General features: G+C 35.3%; 1 long non-coding RNA gene across 1 annotated transcript in view; it reads left to right on the forward strand.

Moving 5' to 3' along the window:
* LOC120863857 overlaps window positions 1–19,866 on the forward strand; it is a 665,502-nt gene that overhangs the window by 515,975 nt on the left and 129,661 nt on the right. The gene's annotated exons all lie outside the window — the stretch shown is intronic.

Here is a 19,866-nt window from a genome sequence, read left to right on the forward strand (position 1 = left end):
CTCAAGGGTCTTCTCCAACACCACAGTTCAAAAGCATCAATTCTTCAGCGTTCAGCTTTCTTCACAATCCAACTCTCACATCCATACATGACCACTGGAAAAACCATAGCCTTGACTAGACGGACCTTAGTTGGCCAAGTAATGTCTCTGCTTTTCAATATGCTATCTAGGTTGGTCATAAGTTTCCTTCCAAGGAGTAAGCATCTTTTAATTTCATGGCTGTAGTCACCATCTGCAGTGATTTTGGAGCCCCCCAAAATAAAGTCTGACGCTGTTTCCACTGTTTCCCCATTTATTTCACATGAAGTGATGGGACCAGATGCCATGATCTTGGTTTTCTGAATGTTGAGCTTTAAGCCAACTTTTTCACTCTCCTCTATCACTTTCATCAAGAGGCTTTTTAGTTCTTCTTCACTTTCTGCCATAAGGGTGGTGTTATCTGCATATCTGAGGTTATTGATATTTCTCCTGGCAATCTTGATTCCAGCCTGTGCTTCTTCCAGCCCAGCATTTCTCATGATGTACTCTGCATATAAGGTAAATAAGCAGGGTGACAATATACAGCCTTGACTTACTCCTCTTCCTATTTGGAACCAGTCTGTTGTTCCATGTCCTGTTCTAATTGTTGCTTCCTGACCTGCATATAGGTTTCTCAAGAGACAGGTCAGGTGGTCTGATATTCCCCTCTCTTTCAGAATTTTCCATAGTTTACTGTGATCTACTCAGTCAAACGCTTTGGCATAGTCAATAAAGCAGAAATAGATGTTTTCCTAGAACTCTCTTGCTTTTTTGATGATCCAGCAGATGTTGGCAATTTGATCTCTAGTTCCTCTGCCTTTTCTAAAACCAGCTTGAACATCTGGAAGTTAACGGTTCACGTATTGCTAAAACTTGGCTTGGAGAATTTCCAGCAGCTAAATGCTAGTTAATACCACTCCTTATAAACGAAAATCTGTACTGGAGTTAAATAATGTTTTCAACATGCCATCTTTTTGGATTTTGACTTCGTAAGAAGACCATCATATAAGTATTTGATGTTCAAGAGAATAATATTTTTACCACTACAGTGTTGAAATAATTTAGCAACTAGGCTTTGGAACTTGGAACAAATCCTGACAAGATCAGAGTAATATTTGTCCCCTTGGAATATTGGTCAAGAAAAATATAACACATTGCCTTGTCACATCTCAGTAAAACAATGCCCCTGCCCTTTCTACTGTCTAGTGATCTGAATTAGAAAAATATCTTGAGGTGTAAAATTCATATTTAAGATTCAAAGTGATACATTTCCTAGGTATGGATAAAACTCTCTAAAGACTTATCCACTTTTGTAGTTAAAGATTTATACGTTGTTTGAGGAACTTAACCCTGTATTTGTTCAACAAATACTTAAGGATTACATACTGTGTAGCAGGCACTAAGAAGTAATGGTATTGGAGTATACAAATATTACCTGCATCTCAGTGAAATCAAATAAGTGAATTTTGGGGGGAATTTTTCTGTGTGAGGAGGTATCCTTGAGTTAGTGTCTAGTTCTAGTCTTTTTCTTTTTTTTAATTTAAAATTTTATTTATTTATTTATTTTTGACTGTGCTGGGTCTTTGTTCCTGTATGTGGGCTTCTCACTGAGCTGAGTTACCCTGTGGCAGAGCACAGCTCTAAGCATGCAGACTTCAGTAGTTGTGGTAGGTGGGCTTAGTTGCTCTGCATGTTGGATCTTTCTGGATCAGGGATCAAACTCATGTCCCCTAATTTGTCAGGAGGATTCTTAACCAGTGGATCACCATGGATGTCCAAGTCCTAGTCTCTCTAAAGCTATTTTAATGAAGGTTTTCACATCCACAGTTTTTAGATTTAAAGATACACTATTGATTTTGGAAAAGAAACATAGAAAGGAAACTTCAAGATAATATGGGGCTGAAAATGGTAGTGTTTGTGTTTGTAGTAGTGTTTGGAATAGTAAATGTGTGGTTCTATCTATGTTGTTGAAAAAATACTATTTCCATGGTTTCCAAAGCATGGTTTTAGTTCTTCTCACAGAGAATAATTAACAGTAACTTAATTATAGGTAAGAATCCTCCAAAGTACCTGAATAGGTTTCACAGTAAAATATGTCAATTTGAAGGCATCTCACCACTTGCTTTTAGTGACTGCTTTGAGAAGTACTTTGGCCACCTGATGTGAAGAACCGACTCATTTGATAAGACCCTGATGCTGGGAAAGATTGAAGATGGGAGAAGGGGATGACAGAGGATGAGATGGATGACAGAGGATAAGATGGTTAGATGGTATCACTGACTCAATGGATATGAGTTTGAGTAAACTCCAGGACTTGGTGATGGCAGGGAGGCCTGGCATGCCGCAGTCCATGGAGTCACAAAGAGTCAGACACAACTGAGCTACTGAACTGAACTGAACTTGAGAAGAAGTCTTTACCTAAGGAGCTAGTTACCTATGAACTCAATAAGGCTTCCAACAGCAGCCAAGGATCTGATTCTGGGAGCTATCACTGCCTCTTCTCAAATCTGTGACTACTGCTGCCTGATTAGAATAAATGCATTGGTACATAAGTTCCTCCAAGACTTCTCTGTTATTCTTTCAAACTCTTGATATACCAAAATCCCAACTGAACTCTGTGTTTCAGGCCAGATTTGAAGGATAACTCTCTTGTGTTTTATGATAGAAGAAAATAATTTGGATAGCATATTTTTTCTAACCCTTGACATATTTTCTTTACTTATTTGAATGTATTTATTGTAGATTCTTTAAATACTTTGTCATCTAAATATATTATCAGAATCAACTTGGAATCTCATTCTTTTGTATATTCTGAATATAGATTGTACTTTCTAATTTCTTTGTATATCTACTGAATTTTAGTTGAAATTGAGCATTATAAATAATATCAATGCATTTCCAACTTGAAATATGATCTGTGGTATATTTTACTGGCAAGTAAAATGTAATTTTATTCTGGTATTTTCTGAAGCTATAACTAGGGAGACTAGACAGTGCCCTTAGTTCCAGAAAGATACTATCAAAATTAGAATTCCTCTGGTTTCCCTCTGCCTAGGACATTTCACAGAGCCTTTAAATCATAGAATTGTTTTAATTTTTTCATTTGGTTTATAATTGTTATTTGTAGAAATCACAGCCACTCACTATTTTGCCATTACAATAAGTATTCCTGCTCTTTCATTTATATTCATAGGTTTTTCACTATTAGGACTCAGACATGAATGCATGAATTCATTGAATAGAATTAAAATATAAAAGGCAACTACTGGTAGCTACTATTTTCAGAATTGTCCCTGCATTCTGAAGGCTGTCTGTATATTTGAATCAAGCCTGTTCCCACTGTTCTTTTGATGAATTATTTCCCAGAAATCACCACTGTCCCTCTGCAATAAACTCCTGACAGGTTGGTTGGCTTCTTCCAGTCAGTTAGTAATAGTAAGCCTTAAAGGAAAATATAATGTAGTTACTCTACTTTGTTTTCATATCACCTAAGCCTAGGTAAGGTAAGCTTTTTAGATTTAATTGCTAGGCCAGTAGAATCTTTCATCTTTCTTTTTTTTTTTTCTGAAAGAGGGTTGAAATTTCTAGGTTGTTTTACTTTTGTCTGATACTCATAGAAAAAATAACTTTTAAACTTATGTAGTTAGTCATTGAATTAGTGAGTGACAGAAATATTTCTTTTAATAAATATCCTTTTGGCTAAAAACTTTATATTGGAAAATGAAAGATTAAAACATTTTTTTTTTCCCTTTTCAATATGAGAAGATACACTGCTGCTTTGGTATTTCCAGAGAAAGAGAAGCACAAAAGATGCTGTTCTTGTGATTTTTTTTTTTTTTCTGTTAGATCTCTTTAGAGATTTTAAAAGGCAAATGTTAGGGATAAGAGCCCATGCAGAGGCAAGGTATCATAAAGGACATGGCTGACTTCAGGCATACACCGGCTGTGCAAACATCATTTTTGCTGCAGATAATAGTGTAGATCACTACAGATATTTTACAGATAATAGTGTAGATCACTACAGATATTTTAAACAGCACTACCTATCATACTGAACATTGGATTTTTCAGAAACAATACATTAGTAACAAAAGATTTTTAAAATCTCATGATTCAGTAAATACACTTCAGGATTCAGTAAGTACTTGAATATGAATTAAATTATTGACTAAAAATATGATTTTTAAACTGCAGATTTTATTACATCTATTATATTACATGTATATTATGTGACATCTATTATATCATTTTATTACATGTGAGAGTTAAATGTATTTTAACAAATACAATGCTTCTTTTTGTATACTTTGTAATAACAATTTAGAAGACATCACCTTATATAAACACAAATGTTTCTTAAAACATCAAACCATTCTACAAATCTTTAAAAATACAGTTTCAAGGGGAAAAAATTGAATTTCCTCCTTCAGATCCTTGCCTTCACTTTCAAGGCTAATGGCCACTGAAGTACCATGAGCTCTGCTCATTCAGATCAGATTGATGCTCAAGTCACAATGCACCTTCTGCAGGCTCCTCACAGGATTATAGCTTTATGCATCCTGGGCTCCTCCATCACTTACACGGCAGCAACTCTTATAGCTGCCTTGGGAGAAGGTGAGCTTGTACTTTATATCTCTTTCCTTGAAGCAAAAATAATGTTTCAGAGGTAGGCTGAAGATAAGAACTAAATAGAAAGGGTCATTAATACATCTTTTTAAAACCCAGTGCATCCACTTCTAGTTATAGGATATCCCATATTGTATGAATAATAGTTCCTTAAATCTTAAAATTAACACAAAGAAGATTTCATTTCCAAATAGATAAACAGGTAATACCTTGGAGAAGGAAATGGCAAACGACTCCAGTATTCATGCCTGGGAAATACAATGGAGAGAGGAGCCTGGCGGGCTACAGTTCATGGGGGCACCAAAGAATCAGACATGATTCTTAGTGACTAAACAACAACAAAGCAGATAATTAAACATTTGTCTTAGATTCCACCTCATAGACAAAATCTCCAACAGTATATTTCTTATATTATTAATATCCTCAAATATTCTTTTTCTTTGTAATTGAACATACAGTCCACCTATATATTCCATGGACTGTATAGTCCATGGGGTCACAAAGAGTCAGACACTACTGAGAGGCTTTCACACTTCACTTATATATCCAGTTGAGGTTAAGAGTTGCTGCTTTCAGTATGTGAGAAGATTCCATCCTTCTTTCAAGTCTTTTATTTTTATGATTCCTCTACTTTGACCCTTAGTAACCATGATTTTGGAATTAATATTTTGACTCATTGTGTAAAAAGAAAAATGATGCTTGCCATAAAATACTGCAAATATTCAAATACCTCTGCTTAAAGATAATGATTCTGCCAATGCATTACTTGTGTTTGGTGGGCAACAGTAGTCCATTCTTCCATTGACTATTTCCTTTGTTGATGAAATAGATATAGGCTCAAGATATGTAAGAGCTGAGGACTGCCTGTGACATGTGGATTTTTATATGCTAAATTAAAATATTTCTGAGTCATCAAGAAGAATAAATAAAAGGGAATGTGAGCTTTCCCATTTCAATATGTTCCTTTGCTTTTTAATTGACCAATAATTTATTTAGACAAGTATACATGGACCCAAAGGGCTTCCCAGGTGGCTCAGTGGTAAAGAATCCACCTGCCAATGAAGGAGACACAGGAAATGCAGATTTAATCTCTGGGTTGGGAAGCTCTGAGGAGAGATCTGGAGGAGAAAAATGGCAACCAACTCCAGTATTCTTGCTGGATAATCCCATGGCCAGAGGAATCTGACAGGATAAGTCTATGGGGTGGCAAAGAGTTGGACACAACTAAGAACACGCTCACATGGACTCAAAACTCTCCAGTTATTATATCAGCATGGTATTCAAAAACAGATGAAATTTAGTTCCATTATTAGTAGAGTCTCTAAAGGACTGTCTCTGAGATCTTCTCTCAAATTGACGTAAGCCCGAGTTCTACTCCATTGACCATAGTCATATGTTATTATGAAAATGTCTAATTTTAAAAGAATAAACATTTATAAAATCCAAGCAGATAAATGCTAGACTTCAGATTTATAGTACTGTTGGATTTGAGTGATTAATAAAAATTCTGAAAGTGAATATTTTGTTTTAATATTAAATTCCATTTATATGTAAAATGTTGTAAAAAGAAAAGGGATTTTGCTTATCTTGGGGTCCTGAGCATACAGATTTTTTTAAATATCTGCAAGCTGTAAATGAAATCAACATTATATGATGAAAATAAAGCTGATAAAATGGACAAAGCATCTGAAATAGTGGAAATGCCTGATGCTTTGCTATGTCTATTTTGTTTCAGTTAAACATATTAGTATCCAGAGTTTCTTAAAAATGTGTTATTTTTATCTTCATCCAAGTGTTAGGGAAGAAGAGTGATTTTGTTTACTCCCAGGTGGTTTGAATTTGATTTGAACTCACAGCAGAGTTTGCACTGATGAATAGCTTTTCATTGAACATGAATAAATTGAGAAATTCAGATTAGTCAGCCACTTTTTCTTTATAATTTAAGTTTCAGAGAAGAAGCATTTAGCAAAAATAGAACACAAAGTGTTGTGCAGTTGATGAATTGCACCTGATTACTAGCTGAATTAATAAAATTATTAATGAACAAGACACTGAAGCTTTCTTTCAGAGTAGCTAAGAAAAATGATTGTTTTAAGGAAACAAAGAAGAAAAAAAGCATTGGCATAAAAAAAGAGCAAGTGTTTTGTTTAATTAACATCAGACTGACATGATGTTAAAGGCAGATGTAAGCTGTCAGACACATTTTTTCTCATTATGTACTTTATTTTTTGCTTTGTAGGTGCCTTAATTACTAAATATCTATAACAGTTTAAATTAAAATTCAAGACATTCCCCTTCTCTTTATTCATGTATACATTGTGTTGTTCAGTTGTTAAGTCATGTCCAACTCTTTGCAAGCCCATGGACTGTAGTAAGCCAGGCTTCCCTGTCCTTCATTATCTCCCGGAGTTTGCTTAAACTCATGTCCATTGAGTCAGTGATGCTATCCAAACATTTCATCCTCTGTTGCCTCCTTCTCCTGCCCTCAATCTTTCCCAGTATCACCATCTGTATACACACACACACACACACACATATATATAGATATGGATATATATGAACTGAGTTACTAAGTCGTGTCCAACTCTTGCACCACATGGACTATAGTCAGCCAGGCTCCTCTGTCCGTGGGATTCTCCAGGCAAGGATACTGGAGTGGCTTGCCATTTCCTTCTCCAGGGTATCTTCCCGACCCAGGAATAGAAGCTGGGGCTCCTGCATTGCAGGCAGATTCTTTAACGACTGCGCTACAAGGCAAGCCCTAGATATCTATGAAGTGAAGTGAAGTGAAGTGAAGTCGCTCAGTCATGTCCGACTCTTTGCGACCCCATGGACTGTAGCCTACCAGGTTCTACCATCATTGGGTTTTCCAGGCAAGAACACTGGAATGGGTTGCCATTTCCTTCTCCAGGAGATCTTCCCGACCCAGATATTGAACCCGGGTCTCCCGCATTGTAGGCAGATGCTTTACTGTCTGAGCCACCAGAGAAATCTAGATATGTAAGAACATATATTTTAAAAAGTATATATATATACACACACACATATGCATATATATATTTAAATGTCCTCTACTTTATATAGAGCTCATCTCTTTAAAGGTGTTAGTTTTATTACGACTACATAAGGATGATGTTATCCTTAGATAGGAGTGATTATTTAGAAAGTTTTAATTTTATTTTACAGAAAAATTTTCTAAGTGTCCCAAACTTTACAGAAAATTGGTATCTGTAACAAGCTCTTGAATTGATCTTTTGTTTAATTATATTTATATCAGTTCAGTCCAGTTCAATTGCTCAGTCATGTCTTAACACTTTGCGACCCCATGGACTGCAGCATGCTAGGCTTCCCTGTCCATCACCAATTCCCAGAGCTTGCTCAAACTCATGTCCATCGACTCAGTGATGCCATCCAGCCATCTCATCCTCTGTCATCCCCTTTTCCTCCCACCTTCAATCTTTCCCAGCATCAGGGTATTTTCCAAAGAGGCAATTCTTCACATAGGTGGCCAAAGTATTAGAGCTTCAGCTTCAGCGTAAGTCTTTCCAATGAATATTCAGGACTGATTTCCTTTAGGATTGACTGGTTGGATCTCCTTGCTGTCCAAGGGACTCTCAAGAGTCTTCTCCAACACCAAAGTTCAAAAACATCAGTTCTTTGGTGCTCAGCCTTCTTTATGGTCCAACTCTCACATCCACACATGACCACTGGAAAAACTGTAACCTTGACTAGATGGACCTTTGTCGTCAAAGTAATGTCTCTGCTTTTAAATACACTTTCTAGTTTTGTCATAGCTTTTCTTCCAAGGAGCAAGTGTCTTTTAATTTCATGGCTGCAATCACCATGTGCAGTGATTTTGGAGCCCAAGAAAATAAAGTCTCTCACTGTTTCCATCGTTTCTCCATCTATTTGCCATGGAGTGATGGGATTAGATGCCATGATCTTAGTTTTTTGAATGTTGAGTTTTAAGCCAGCCTTTTCACTCTCTTTCACTTTCATCAAGAGGCCTTTTTGTTCCTCTTCACTTTTAGCCATAAGGGTGGTATCATCTGTGTATCTGAGGCTATTGACATTTCTACCAGAAATCTTGACTCCAGCTTGTGCTTCATCCAGCCCAATATTTCACATGATGTACTCTGCATATAAGTTAAATAAGCAGGGTGACAATATACAAATTTGATGTGCTCCTTTCCCAATTTGGAACCAGTCTATTGTTTCATGTCCATTTCTAGCTGTTGCTTCTTGACCTGATTTCTCAGGAGGCAGATTAGGTGGTCTGTTATTCCCTTCTCTTTAAGAATTTTCCACAGTTTGTTGTGAGCTACACAGTCAAAAGATTTGGCATAATTGATAAAGCAGAAGTAGATTTTTTTCTGGAATTTCCTCCTTTTTCTATGATCCAATGGGTGTTGGCAGTTTGATCTATGGTTCCTCTGCCTTTTCTAAATCCAGTTTGTACGCCTGAAAGTTCACAATTCATGTAACATTGAAGCCTGGCTTGTAGAATTTTGAGTATTACTTGCTAGCGTGTGACATGAGTGAAATTGAGTGGTAGTTTAACATTCTTTGGCATTAACCTTCTTTGGGATTGGAATGAACACTGACTTTTTCCAGTCCTGTGGCCACTGCTGAGTTTTCCAAATTTGTTGGCCTATTGAGTGCAGCACTTTCACAGCATCATCTTTTAGGATTTGAAAGAGTTCAACTGGAATCCCATCACCTCCACTAGCTTTGTTCGTAGTGATGCTTCCTAAGGCCCACTTGACTTCACATTCCAGAATGTCTGGCTCTAGGTGAGTGATCACAATATCATGGCTATCTGGGTCATGAAGATCTTTTTGTATAGTTCTGTGTATTCTTGCCACCTCTTCTTTATACCTTCTGTTTCTGTTAGGTCCATATCATTTCTGTCTTTTATTATGCCCATTCTTACATGAAATGTTCCCTCGGTATTTCTAATTTTCTCGAAGAGATCTCTAGTCTTTCCCATTCTATTGTTTTCCTCTATTTCTTTGCATTGATCACTGAGGAAGGCTTTTTTATCTTTCCTTGCTATTCTTTGGAACTCTGCCTTCAGATGGGTATATCTTTCCTTTTCTCCTTTACCTTTAGCTTTTCTTCTTTTCTCAGCTATATGTTAGGCCTCCTCAGACAACCATTTTGCTTTTTTGCATTTCTTTGTCTTGTGGATACTTTTGATCACTGCCTCCTGTACAATGTCACAAACCTCCATCCTTAGTTCTTCAGGCACTCTGTCTACCTGATCTAATCCCTTGAATCTATATGTCACCTCCACTGTATAATCATCAGGGATTAGATTTAGGTCATACCAGAATGACCTAGTGGTTTCCCTACTTTCTTGAATTTAAGTCTGAATTTTGCAATAAGCAGTTCATGATTGGAGCCACAGTCAGGTCCTGTTCCTGTCTTTGCTGACTGTATAGAGCTTCTCCATCTTTGGTTTCAAAGAATATAATCAATCTGATTTTGGTATTGACCATCTGGTGATGTCATTGTATACAGTCATCTCCTGTATTGTTGGAAGATGGTGTTTGCTGTGACCAGTGCATTCTCTTGGCAAACCTTTGTTGGTCTTCACCCTCCTTCATTTTTACTCCAAGGCTAAATTTTCCTCCTACTCTAGGTTTCTTCTTGCCTTCTGCTTTTTGCATTCCTCTCCCCTATGGTGAAAAGAACATCTTTTTTTTTTTTTTGTATTAGTTTTAGAAGCTCTTAGGTCTTCATAGAAATGTTCAAATTCAGCCTCTTTGGTATTAGTGGTTGGGGTATAGACTTGGATTCCTGTGATATTGAATGGCTGCCCTGGAAACAAACCGAGATAATATTGTTGTTTTAGAGAGTGCATCCGAATACTGAACTTTGGACTTTTCCATTGAATATGCGGGCTACTCCATTTTTTCTAAGGGATTCTGCTCCACAGTAGTAAATACAGAATAGCAAAGAGAGATGAGAAAGCCTTCCTCAGTGATCAATGCAAAGAAATAGAGGAAAGCAATAGATTGGGAAAGAATAGAGATCTGTTCAAGAGAATTAAAGATACCAAGGTATCATTTCGGTAAAGATGGGCACAATAAAGAACAGAAATGTAAGACCCTAACAGAACAGAAGATATTAAGAAGACTTTCAAGAATATATGGAAGAACTATATAAAAATGACCTTAATAATCCAGATAACCATGATGGTGTGATTACTTACCTAGAGCCAGACATCCTGGAGTGTGGTGTCAAGTGGGCCTTAGGAAATATTACTACAAACAAAGTTAGTAGGAGTGATAGAATTCCAGTTGAACTACTTCAAATCCTACAAAAGAGATGCTGTTAAAGTGCTGCATTCAATATAGCAGCAAATTTGGAAAAGTCAACAGTGGCCTCAGGACTGGAAATATTCAGTTTTCAATCCAATCCCAAAGATTGACAATGCCAAAGAATGTTCTAACTACCGCACAGTTACACTCGTTTCACATGCTAGCAAGGAAATGCTCAAAATCCTTGAAGCTAGGCTTCTACTGTATGTGAACCAAGAACTTCCAGATATACAAGCTAGATTAATAAAAGGCAGAGAAACCAGAGGTCAAATTGCCAACATCCATTGGATTATTGAAAAAGCAAGGAAATTCCAGAGAAATATCTTCATTTGCTTCATTGCCTACACTAAAACCTTTGATTGTATGGATCATAATAAACTATGGAACATTTTTAGAGATGGAAATACCAGACCACCTTACCTGCCTCCTGAGAAACCTGTATGCAGATCAAGAAGCAACAGTTAGAAGTGCACATGAAACAACAAACTGGTTCAAATTGGGCAAGGAGTACATCAAGGCTGTGTATTGTCAACCTGCTTATTTAACTTATACGCAGAGCTCATCATGTGAAATGCTATGCTGGATGGAGCTCAAGATGGAATCAAGCTGCCAGGAGAAATGTTCATAACCTCAGATATGAAGATGATGCCACCCTAACGACAGAAAGTAAAGAGGAGCTATGGAACCCCTTGATGAAGGTGAAAGAGAGAGTGAAGACAACTGGCTTAAAACAGCATTCAAAAAACTAAGATCTTAGCATCTCATCCCATCATCACTTCATGGCAAATAGAAGGGGAAAAATGGAAACAGCAACAGACTTTATTTTCTTGTCCTCCAAAATCACCACAGACAGTTACTGAAGCCACAAAATTAAAAGACACTTGCCCCTTGGAAAACAAACTGTGGCAAACCTAAATAGCATATTAAAAAGCAGAGACATCACTTTGATGACAAAGGTCCGTCTAGTCAAAGCTATGATTTTTCCCGTAGTCATGTGCTGTTGTGAGATTTGGACCATAAAGAAGGCTGAGCACTGAAGAATTGATGCTTTCAAAATGTGATATTAAAGAAGACTCTAGAGTCTCTTGGACAGCAAGGAGGTCAAACCAATTAAATGAAATCAATTCTGAGTATTCATTGGAACAACTCATGCTGAAGCTGAAGTTCCAATACCTTGGCCACCTGAGGTGAAGAGCAGACTCATTGGGAAAATCCCTGATGCTGGGAAAGATTGAGGGAAGGAGGAGAAGGAATCAACAGAGAATGAGATAGTTGGATGGCATCACTACTCAATGAACATGAGTTTGAGCAGACTCTAGGAGATAGTGAAGGACAGGGAAGCCTGTAGTGCTGCGGTTCATGGGGTCACAAAGATTCAGACATGGCTAAGAGACTGAACAAAAACAAAGTCTTTATTATTGTGACACTGAATGTGACTATAATACATTATTAATTTGAGAGCACTAAATCTTTTGAGATTTCGGCTTTTTACTGTTTGACAACTAAGCAAAATATTTTACTTGCACAGTTTTATAAATAAAATAGGAGATCATTATAAAACAAATCCACTTATTTACTTTCCACACAAAGTATTTCTATATTTGACATTTTATCATATTCCCAATATGTAATTCTATTTTAACATAGAGAAGTTATTATGTTTTAGTGATTTTTAAGTTAGAATTTTATAATTACTAAAATCCATGATGTCAGGCCCTCACTGAAGAGAAACATTTATTTGAAACCTTGAAGATGACACTTGGCAAATAAAAATAGAATCTTAAATGTGAAAGGATTAGCTCAAATGTTACTCTCAGACAAATGCAAGACATAATAGCCCAGTCACAGTGTGGTAATCTTTTAAGCTGTGTAATTCAAGGCCCCTGGTTAGGACTGGGGCTCTTGCATTGAGATTCCCAAACTGAGTTTCTATTTCTGTAGGTACTAGACCCTGAGAATCCTTTTAGAACTGTGAGATTTGCCATGGCTGCTTGCTGTACATGTTATTCAGACCTTCAAAGATGAGAGGATTTTATTCCTTCTTTTATTATCCTTTGTCAATTTTCACCAATTCAGCTTAAATTGTAGATCCAGCGGTTCAAATTCATAATTCAGATCCATGTTATTATGTATTCTTTTTTGTTCAATCTAATCCCATGATCCCTTCCAAGCTCAGTGGACTTTACCAGGTTTTCTGTTATCCTTCACATTCCTAAAATATGTAAATCATCAGAAATGGCCTGAAGATGTTATGTATTATGAAGTTATATATTATGCATAAGTGTGCATATATACACATAATATATGTAATCCTATATTGCATATTATTTTGAGTATTTCTATTTGAATATCATATATCATGTAAATCTATGATTCCCTCATCCAGCTAACTGTATAATTACTTCTATATTTATAAGGATAGCACAAATCACACATAGTAGTTTCCTTTGTATTTTATACAAGCCTACTGAAGAAAATCAAAATGGTAACGTGGATTCAAATGTATATAGTGTTCCTACAGTGTATTCAAATAGATATTACATGATAGTTATTTGTAAAATAAGGTTTTTCCGATAGATTTGAACAATTCAGTGGAAGCACTTTAAATGTATTGCATTGATGTCAAACCTTGTGTGGTAGGTCATGAAACAACCAGTTTGGAAAACACTTGGTTACAAGCAATAAATAATTCAGGTAAAGAGTCATAAAAATATATGGTCAAGTTAATTGATTGGTCCAATAAATTGCAGTCATTTTCATACTTAAAGTATTCAGTCTCATGAGCCACTTGAAGCCATTTAACTTAAGCACTAAAATAGATTTGTAGATTTTATAGAGATGAAATGAAAGGATGTGATTATCATTGTTCTCTGTTCTATATTTTATAGCCCCTTAAGGGCTGTATAATGTCACCCTGCTTATTTAACTTATATGCAGAGTACATCATGAGAAACGCTGAATTGGAGGAAGCACAAGCTGGAATCAAGATTGCCAGGAGAAATATCAATAACCTCAGATATGCAGATGACACCACCCTTATGGCAGAAAGTGAAGAGGAACTAAAAAGCCTCTTGATGAAAGTGAAAGTGGAGAGTGAAAAAGTTGGCTTAAAGCTCAACATTCAAAAATGAAGATCATGGCATCTGGTCCCATCACTTCATGGGAAATAGATGGGGAAACAGTGGAAACAGTGTCAGACTTTTATCTTTTGGGGCTCCAAAATCACTGCAGATGGTGTATGCAGCCATGAAATTAAAAGACGCTTACTCCTTGGAAGGAAAGTTATGACCAACCTAGACAGCATATTCAAAAGCAGAGACATTACTTGGCCAATGAAGGTCCCTCTAGTCAAGGCTATGGTTTTTCCAGTGGTCATTTATGGATGTGAGAGCTGGACTGTGAAGAAAGCTGAGCACTGAAGAATTGATGCTTTTGAACTGTGGTGTTGGAGAAGACTCTTGAGAGTCCCTTGGAGTGCAAGGAGATCCAACCAGTCCATTCTAAAGGAGATCAGTCCTGGGTGTTCTTTGGAAGGAATGATGCTAAAGCTGAAACTCCAGTACTTTGGCCACCTCATGCGAAGAGTTGACTCATTGGAAAAGACTCTGATGCTGGGAGGGATTGAGGGCAAGAGGAAAAAGGGACGACAGAGGACGAGATGGCTGGATGGCATCACCGACTTGATGGACATGAGTTTGAGTGAACACCAGGAGATGGTGATGGACAGGGAGGCCTGGTGTGCTGTGATTCATGGGGTCGCAAAGAGTGGGACATGACTGAGCGACTGAACTGAACTGACTGAAAATTCTTAAATAGTAGTCTGGTCATTTCTATGCACTAAAGTCTAGATATCAGTTGATTATTGCTTTTAAACTGTATTTCCCACTTGAAAGGATAATAACAGCATTGTTCCTTTCTGTGTTTGAGGCCAACTCATCTTTTTAAATGTTGTGTCTCTGTGTGTGTTAAAAATAGTTAACTACTGTATGAGTTACAATATATACTTATTGTAGGCTAATATTGTGAAAATAATCTGTAAAAACTGAAATAGAAAACTATTTCAATTATAAAATGGCAATACTCTCAATAACACTTTAAAAGAGGAATGTCAATAGATTTCCTTTGTCTTTTGATAAAGTGTGCTGATGGCTGGAATATTTTGGTATTCTCTCACTTCAAAATAACACTCTCCAGACATCCTTGATTTTAGGTGTACTTTTGAAAAGGATTACTTTGAAGAATATTCTTCAAGAGTATGTTGTGTTTGAGATGTTGACCTTGGTTAGCTCAAGAAAAAATTGTTTTTCTAACTTGCCCACCATTTGAAATATACTGAGTTGATTTTCAATCTTGTCTTTTACTCTGTGTGTGAAAAATAAAATATATACCTTGAATTTGGAAATGGAATATGAAATGAAAAATATGTTTCAGGGTATAAAAATAACAGCAAGTTTAATGGAATTGTGATGACTGAACTATATTTATTCTAGTCAGCTTAGAGACTCACTTTATGAAAGTGAAAGTATTCACATAAGGACACATTTAAATGCAAATATTTTAAGTTCTCTCATAGCTAAGGGATGTCTGTGTTTCACAGTTACCTCAAAGGATGATATAATATTTTTTAAGTCATATGTAATACATGTTTGAAGATCATATTTAAATCAATTTAAAATGAGGGTGGATTTATGGTCTAGGAAGAGGATAGTAATGGTGGTAAAAACTGGTCTGGGTGAGAAATTTATATATTTAATGGGTCAATTTAAGAGGGATAAGTTCAAATCATTTTTAATTAGAATGAAAATATATTCAATAAAATAAGAATGTTTTTAAAAAGATAATAAAAAGCTAAATGTTATTCCTTTATATTCTTTAATATTTTTCCTCTTTGTCTAGATAGATAAATATTAATATATGTTTGTACAATATATTTACTTAGGAATTAGCCTAATTTTTGACATTGGGTAGTAGAATGTGCTTATATTTTTGTCCTGAAGTAATAGCTAATTAAGAAAATAAAAATAGAAAAATAACAAGCAACCAATTTTTTGTATGTAACATAGCTTAATAAAGTAACAATATGCAGTATTAAGTGGAGATTGAGGCTCTTGGTTCCAGTGCCAGGCTATTTGGGTATGAATAAGAACATTCTCACTCAATATGAGACCTGAAACAAACTATTTCATCTCTTATGAAGCTTCACTAGATGGTGATATGACTATTATTATAGTACTTTCTTCAGGGGTTATTTTATTCAATGAGATAATGCGTGTATTTGATTTAATATATAGGAAGTGCTCAATAAGTATTAGCTATTAACAATTAGACCTAGTTTTAAATTATAAACATGAATTGAGTAATTTTGGAAAAGTATTTTTTTCTTCTGAACATCAAAGTATTTATTTTAAACTCAGATCAATACCTATTTCATAAAAATGTTTCATATGTGGCTGATTATATTATGTTTTCAAATAATTTTACTTTTCTTCACCATCTCTTCCTCATTCTCATTTTCCTCCTTCATTATCATTTTAATTGGTTGTTCTCATTATTATTATAAACAGGATATAAACTGCCCACAGAACATTGCTGGAAGTAGTTCAGTAGGGAAAGATATTTCTGGAAGTTGAAAATAAAGGAGTAAGGCTGAAGAGGAGGTGAAAAGGGCATATGAGTAGAATGACATCCTCTACAAAATAGATGGGCAAAAGTTCAAAGGACTGTGCGGTTAAGAGAGAAAGATATGAAAAGATAAAACTCAAAATAAGGTTTCTAGCAGACAGAGAAGATGGGATCAAGAGAGCTAACATATTGGAATTTGAAATGGTAATGATAGTTCTTTAAATATAAGCAGGAACTAGCAGTGAAATGGTCTCTTTAGTAATATTAGTCAACATAAAAACTGATGATTTATGAGGTTCATAAGGGGACTGCTGAACCACTCACAATTTTTTAGTAGCCAGAAAACAAATAAATCAACAATGAAATAAATTTTGTTTTTTATGACTTACTCCTTGTTTAGTTAACCAAGATAAATTAGTTATCTGATTCATGCATATTTCTATAAGTAGACAGGCAATAGTGAATCCTTACACAATTTTTCCAAAATTTTAAAATCAAATTGCTATAAATATAGATATATTTAAATATATATAAATATAGATATTTATATTAAGTCTTTAGGTTACATTTTAGATTACTGTAAAGTTTGATTAAAATTTATTCAGAAATATTAAAATCATTTCACTGCCCATGTTTGTAAATTGAATTATGATATGTTGAATTGAGATTTTAATTTGATGAAGTGTACTTAGTATCGAATATATGTACTACTTTTAATTGAAATTAATAATTTTACAAATGAAGAGACAATTGACTGTATAAAAATTGACTGCATTTTCAAAATTTAATTGTGGGCAAGGAAGCCCTATTAACTGAGCATCATGTTTACTAAATATTCCCTGGGTCAGGAAGATCATCAGGAGAAGGGCTTGGCAATCTACTCCAGTATTCTTGCCTGGAGAATCCCATGGACAGAGGAGCCTGGTGGACTACAGTTTTTGGGGTCACAAAAAGTCAGACATGACTGAGCAGCTAACACTGCTACTGCTTACTAAATATATAAAGATTTTGTGTTTCTGATAAGAAATGGACGATGGACATCCATGATGTCAATAGCAGTTGCAGGAGTTCAATGGACTATCCTACCCCATCTTGTTCCAAAAAAGAAGAAACTTTGTAATTTACCAGTATCAGAAATAAAGGAAAACACTATAGATTGTACAGACATTCAATGCATATTAAGTGGAATTATGGATAATATTAAGCTAATGGGTTAATAAGGTCACAGATAAAAGGTCAGTATACAAAAATTAATTGTATCTTTACATACTAGCAATTAGCCACTGAAAATAAAATTTTAAAACAGTATCAATTATACTAGTGATTAAAACATATCAGAAATGTATGAAATGCTTGGGTATAAAATTAATAAAATGTCTAAGATCAAGATGCTAAACTTTTACCCTGAAATCAAAATACACCTAAATAAATGGAGAAATATATGACATTCATGGCTTTATATTAACAATATAATTGAGAAGTCACTTCTTCATAGGTTGATCTGAAAATTCAATGCAATTTTGATAACGATTCTAGCAGTTTTTCTTTTTAAATCAATAAATGAAATATAAAACTTACATGGAAATACAGACAGGTTAAAATAGCTTTATCAGCTTTGGAGAGAAAAGAATAATTTGAGAAATTACACTACCTGACTTCAAGATTTAGTATAAAAAGAGCGCAAATGAAGTCAGTGTGGTATTAACAAAAGGATATGTTAATAGATAAATAGGACAACAGAACAGAATAGACCATCCAGAAATAGACCCACAGGTATATGTCACTTAATTTCAACAATGTTAAGAACATAATTCCATAGAGAATTTTTTTTCTTTTAACAAATGTTACCAAACACCTGAATATCCATATGTCACAAAAGAACTCTCCTCCCAATTCATGCCTCATAACAGATAGAAAAGAAAAAGAAAAACTTGAATTATAGACATAAATAGAGATCCTCACGTTTTTTAAACTTCTGGAAGAAAATATGGGGGGAGGTCCTTGGGTTAGGCAAATATTTCTTCAGTAGTATACCAAAAGAATGCCTTATTAAAGAAAACTGAATAAATAAATCAGGCTATCAAAATGAAGAACTTTTCCTATTAAAAAAAAACTGTTAAGAGAATTCAAGGACAAAACGAAAGCATCTTGTTTGGAATTCACATATATGATAAATGGTTTGTAAGCACCATTGGAAAAACTCTCAAAACTTAATAAAAACAAAAAATCCAATTAAATATGGGCAAAATGTTTGAAGAGACACTAGTTATAGAGATGACTTATAAACTCATTTTTAAAAAAATGATGTGCAAAATCATTAGGCAAATGCAAATTAAAACCTCAATAAGATAGCTACACATAATTAGTTGAATGACTAAATTAAAAAAAAGAAAAGGTTGCCATCAAATACTGCCAACAAAGTCCATCTAGTCAAGGCTATGGTTTTTCCTGTGGTCATGTATGGATGTGAGAGTTGGACTATAAAGAAAGCTGAGCAACGAAGAATTGATGCTTTTGAACTGTGGTGTTGGAGAAGACTCTTGAGAGTCCCTCAGACTGCAAGAAGATCCAATCAGTCCATCCAAAGGCATTCAGTCCTGGGTGTTCATTGGAAGGACTGACTAAAGCTCAAACACCAATACTCTGGCCACCTGATATGAAGAACTGACTCACTTGAAAAGATCCTGATGCTGGGAAAGATTGAGGGTAGGAGAAGAAGGGGACGACAGAGGATGAGATGGTTAGATGGCATCACGGACTCAATGGACATGGGTTTGGATGGACTCTGGGAGTTGGTGATGGACAGGGAGGCCTGCTATAGTGCGGTCCATGGGGTCGCAAAGAGTCAGACATGACTGAGTGACTGAACTGAACCAAACTGCCAATAAGAATTATCATATTCTTTTGGTGGAAATCCAAGAAGAATTATAGCCACTTAGGGAATATTTGGAAATTCATTTCAAAGTTGAACATAACTTACCATACCATACAAGAATCCCAGTCTTAGCTATTTTTCTGAAGGAAATAAAAACATATTCTCAAAATCATATATGCACATTTTATAGCTGATTTAGTAATAATTGCTCCAAATTGGAAACAACCCAAAGATCCTTTGGCTGGTAACTGGATAAACAAACTGTGAATTACCCATAGAATGAGTACTACAAACTACTGATAGACACAACAGCAGAGATAGATTTCAAATGTTGTGTGTTAAGTGAAAGGAGGCTGTATATTGTAATATGTTATAAGAGATAAAACCATAGTGACAGAA

This window comes from Oryx dammah, unplaced genomic scaffold (genome assembly GCF_014754425.2).
Source record: "Oryx dammah isolate SB20612 unplaced genomic scaffold, SCBI_Odam_1.1 HiC_scaffold_1, whole genome shotgun sequence".
Taxonomy (NCBI): Eukaryota; Metazoa; Chordata; class Mammalia; order Artiodactyla; family Bovidae; genus Oryx; species Oryx dammah.